Source organism: Asparagus officinalis, chromosome 4, assembly GCF_001876935.1.
Source record: "Asparagus officinalis chromosome 4, Aspof.V1, whole genome shotgun sequence".
In the NCBI taxonomy this organism is placed as follows: Eukaryota; Viridiplantae; Streptophyta; class Magnoliopsida; order Asparagales; family Asparagaceae; genus Asparagus; species Asparagus officinalis.
In genome coordinates, this window is record NC_033797.1 from 5504306 (window position 1) to 5510089 (window position 5784).

The following is a 5784-nucleotide window of genomic DNA, read 5'->3' on the forward strand; positions in this document are numbered from 1 at the left end:
TAATATAACAAATGATTGTTCTTAAATATGGATGAGAATACAATGAAGCTCACTCTCAATTGTTACAACTCCCCACAACCCAATTATATAATGTATGCAAATACAATAAGCTCAATGGTTGTGTGTGTAAGCAAAGAGATTAAACAAATCTAAACTCAATATAAAACTAGCTTTAATAAAATGATAATCAAACAAATAGATATAAAGCTAGAAAAGGAGTTTAGAAAACTTCTCAATAGATCAAGAGATCGAGGGAGAGTAGTTGGATGCTCAAACACCAATAGACGATCTCCTCAAGCTCTTGTGAAATTGATTTCACAAACTCAAACTCTTAAATACTTAAAATCTTCTTAAACAAACTTAAGCAACACTTAAACCCTTGTTAAAACTTTGTTAAAACATTTCTTGGATAGTTGCTGGTAGAAGGGGTTTGAGGGGTTTATATAAGAAGAGAAACCAACAGCAAAACCCCCAACCAAATCCCCCAAAAACCCAGAAAAGGATTTTTCAGATTCTGTACAAAAAGATCCGTTAGGCATACGACGGTCAACCGTGAAATTCTCGCGGTCGACCGTGAGCCATGTTAGAGACTGAGAAAATTTTCAGAAACATCTGCGGTCGACCGTGACGGTTGACCATGGGAATTTTCAGCTTGACGGTCGACTATCACGGTCGACTGGGAAAGTCTCTGCTAGCTCCACAGGGTAAATCAAAGGCGCGATCGACCGTGGCGGTCGATCGCAAACAGATATATGAAAATGATAGTTTTGTAAGTAGTTTTTCTAATTTAAAACCTTGTTTAAAAATATCAAATAAATTCAGAAAAATGTAAAACTTTGAGAAATAATTGTAGACATGATAATACACATGCTTAAAAAACTGGTTTTCAGAAAGGACCTCCTAAATAAAAAATATCATTATTTTACAAAATAGTCCAAAATATGAAAATGTGAACATATGAGTTTTGATATTTTAGCTTAACCATGTTTTCAAACAATACAAAATGATTTTATAGACATGAAGAATGATGTAAACTATTGTTATGAAGTCTATAAATAATGAATATAGTATTTTATCAAAATACACATATAATGCACTAAAACATGATTTCATTGAACTAAATAAAATTGATATTGATGAAATCATATATATGCATATAAGTATAAAACAAGAAATGTATTTTCAATTGTATTCAATTGTTTCAAAGTAAAACTTAAAAACTCAAAACCATGTATGTATATATATAACTAAATATACATAGAAACCATGTATGTATGTATATAACTAAATATACATAGAAACCAAAACTTAACTTATGTAAGAATATTACAAAAATATCGTTAATTCATGTATCCGGAAATAGGGAGATAAAACCTATTTGCCGTAGAACGATTGAGTAATAGTATTACAAAAGTATCGTTAATTCATGTATCCAGAAATAGGGAGATAAAACCTATTTGCCGCAGAACGATTGAGTAAGAGTATTACAATAGTATCGTTATTATATGTATCCGGAATAGAAAAATAATAAATCCTATTGCCGTAGAGCGATTGAGTAACGAGCATTACAAGAGTATCGCTATAGTACAAGATGATGCACACATAGATAATTGATCAGTTGTAAGTTTTACTTCCATGATAGATTGCCCGCGAGTAAGGTATTTCCTTTGAGAATTTGACACACCCGTTATGGACGGTAGATATATTTGTTTTAGCTTAGTTGGTATCCTCTTATATTAGAGCAGGTCACTCGGACGTAATTCGAGATGAGATGATTATTCTTTATATTGGAGATTGGAGTATTTATCATTGATTATTTGTTTTTCATTCATAGAGAGTTATATGAATGATTTGATATATGTATGTACTGACTCTATTTTCTTATATACTCCTACCCCTTCCCCTGGGGAGAGGTAGTGATGATCTCGCTAGCGCTTTGACGCTCGTTGTTTTTCCCCTCTTTCAGGCAGCGAGTCTGGCGCACGGAGAGTCGCAGGTTAATGGGACTTCTTAGTTGTCCATTTAGTTACTTATCATATTTTGTAGTTATTGTATAACTCCACATGTAGTTGTTTATTTTCAGAATCTAGATTGGTATTTTGTTTCATAGAGTTGAGAGCTATTGTGAGACTTTGTTTATATGACTCATTGTATTTGAGATTCAATTCAGACTCAGAGATATGTCTATTTTATTCCAGTTGGGCTCATTATTGATTTTTCTTATGCTTCTTCTGTGTATATCCAGTGTTGTCCTATTTCTATTTTTACCTGTCTGTACCTTCACCTATTTTTTGTTTCCACTAGAGAGATAGTGATTGTGATGGTGAAACTTGTCATAGCATGGTGGTTGGTGCTTAGCAGGTTTGACAATCCGGGTTTCACCTGGGAATGCAGCCTTGTGTGAACCCTGGGGCGTCACAGTTGGATATATATATAACTATATATATATATACAAAGAAAGCAATAAAATGTGTGTGCATATTATATTGAGCTTAAAGTACCAACACACATAATATAACTCCTAAACTAAATTATCCAAGTTTAATCTTGATCTTCAATAGCTTGACTTGGTAATCTTGCAGATGAAGCTTGAACTTGGATCTTCAACTTGAATTGCAATGCTTCACTCCATAATTTCGCCAACATCCATTGGATATGATCGTGAATGCGTAATTTTATCCATCCTCCAATATATTGTTTGTCTACAATAAATAAAAAACACAAATACTAGACAAACAATATTAGATGTAAATTGTTTATTAAATCATCATCAAAACAAGAATGCCAACAATAGATGAATAAATTAACATGTACATCTGACAAGTTAACATGTACGAGGGCCCCGACGGTGAGATTTGTGCTTACGGTGCAAGGCCATTGAGGAGTTACATGTCATGTTTTATTGTTCAGTTGATTATACTATGTGTTCTTGTGGTTTGGTTGTACTTAGATCAAAATTTAATGAAATTATTGTATCTATTTAGTGATTAATTTTGGTGTAATTTATTATAATTATATGTGAAATGTATTGTGGTTGTCATATGAATATGTACAAGTTACGATAATACGTACATAATCTTGAGGTTATTGTATACATAATATATACAGATTATGTACATAATCTTCAAGTTACGATACATTGTTAAATCTCATACACTTGTACATAATTTTGAGGTTGTTAAGAATTTTGTAGCACATTGTTGAAGATTTTTGTAATCTCTAAGATTGTAAGTCTAATCATATCGTGTATTCAAGTAATATCAGCTATAATAATGTAAGAATTTTTATTATGGTGAACGTTAACATGTTACGAGGAGAGTTAACCTTCATCATAATATGTTAACCTTCACCATTGCATGTTAACTTTCTTCATAACATATTAACTTTCTTCATAACATATTAACTTTCAACTGAACATGTTAACGTTCATCATAACATGTTAACTTTTAACTGAACATGTTAACTTTCAACTAAAATGTTAATTTTAATTTTAACTTTGGATTAAATTTTAATTTTAATTACATTTCGTACGATGGAGCGTATTTCAGAAAAAATATTGGATATGAAGAAACTTTAATTTTAACTTTGAACTAAAATTTAATATACTATTATAAAAGTTAACATATTATTATGAAGAAACTTTCAAACACGTCAAAATTTAGTTCAAAAAACTTGTTAAGAATAAAGTTAACATATTATTATGAAAGTTAACATGTAATAGTGAAAATTAACATATTATGATGAAAGTTAACATGTTCAGCTGAAAGTTAACATGTTATGAGGACAATTAACATATAATGATGAAAGTTAACATAATTTTTGAAGAAAGTTAACATATTATTATGAAAGTTAACATGTAACAATGAAAGTTAATACGGTTGTATGTGAAATGTATTGTGGTTGTCATGTGAATATGAACAAGTTCATTCGAATAGAACTTGATGTGCATAATAAACTGAAGATTGTATATAAATTATGTGTATCAAAACCTGAATATTATGGTACATGTAAGATAATATGTATATAATCTTGAGGCTATTGTGTATATACTATATACAAATTATATACATAATCTTCAAGTTACGATACACTATTAAATCTCATAAAATGTTAACTCTCCTCATAATATGTGATTTGCTATTGTGGTCCCAAACATGCTTAAAATCACAATGCTGGAGGATCAACAATTTGGTGTATACTCAATCATGTGTGAGAAATTGATTCATGTCATAAGAAATATGAAACTTGTTAACTTTTAGGTGTATATGTTAACAATATGAAATGAGCATGTTAACTCACTATATGTTGGCTGAAAATGTTGGCTTTAACCTGAACATGTTAACTTTCACGTGAGCATGTTAACTCTCATCTGTATATGTTAACTTTCAGGTGTATATGTTAACGTTCACGTGAACATGTTAACTATCAGCTGTATATGTTAACTTTTATCTGCATATGTTAACTTTCTTATGAACATGTTAACTTTCAGCATAATATGTTAACTTTCACTATTACATGTCAGCATTCTTTATAGCATGATAACATGCAACTGAATATGTTAACTTATCAAATGTACATGTTAAATATTGGCTTTTCCTGTTATAGAATGCTGTTAAAACTCAAATAAAGATTACAACAAAACATTTTGTCAAATTTGCTAGCTTCTCAAACTAATCATCAACTGTGCTCAGGTCCCACCTTACTTCACACACATAAAGTGAGACACAAAGATCACAAATAGCATGAATCAAGCCAACAATAATAAAGACACACAAAACAGTGAAAGCTACAAATATACCTTAATTAAACACAAGATACACTCAATACTTACAAAGCTACAACATAGAAGATTTACACTTGAAACTGACATAATAGTACACTTAACCCCTCAACGGCCTCGCCAAGCAAAAATAATCAGCAGTAGCCATGAGTTCTTACACTCTAAAAAAAACTAAACTAAAAATCCCTAAACAAGGCCATGCAAATGCCAAAAACTCTATTTGCAACCGCCGCTAAAGACCTCCAAATCTAACAACAACAAGTACAACACAAACCAGACACCACTAAGCTGAAAACAATATAGAATCCCTATCAATCTCATAAGTTGGGTATTTCCTCAACACAAAGTCCTCGGCATCGTCCCACGACACCTTGTTGAAATCCAAGCTCTCGATCTCTGAAATCGAAAAACTCGTTGCCCTCATCACCACAGAAGAAGAAGAACATGACTCCTCAGTCTCAACGGTCGGCGATGAAACAACCGGTTCAGGCTTCGATTCGATGCTAACTTTCTTCTTCCCAGAGCTCTCCAGGGTCTGGCAAATTGCTTGGAGCTTGGCATCAACAGACGAGTGCGGAGGGTTACCAGCCAGATGAGTATGCTCCAGATTAGGAAAATTGAGCCTTGCGTAGTCCCCTCTCAATGTGGATCCATGGGATCGGCGTTCCTATTCTGTTCTCTTGATTCAGCCATAGACCGTCATTCTTCATGATCGTCGCCACGTTAAGATCGGCGCAGGACCTTCTTCCTGCGGGGAGAGGAGATGACTCCTCTTCTTGGAGCAAGCAGGTTCTGATCGACTCGTAGAGGATTCGGGTCCAACGAACGACGTCGCGTATGAGAAGCACGTTGCCGAGGTCAACGAAGGCGACTCGTCGGAGGTCAGAGGAGCGGGGTGTGGGCTTCTTGCGCTTGTTGGCATTAGAGAGGGCAGAGGTTAGGGCGAGGGCGGAGGAGGAGCTCAGGCTAGGGTGGTCGCAGGAGAAGCAGGTGATGAAGCGACA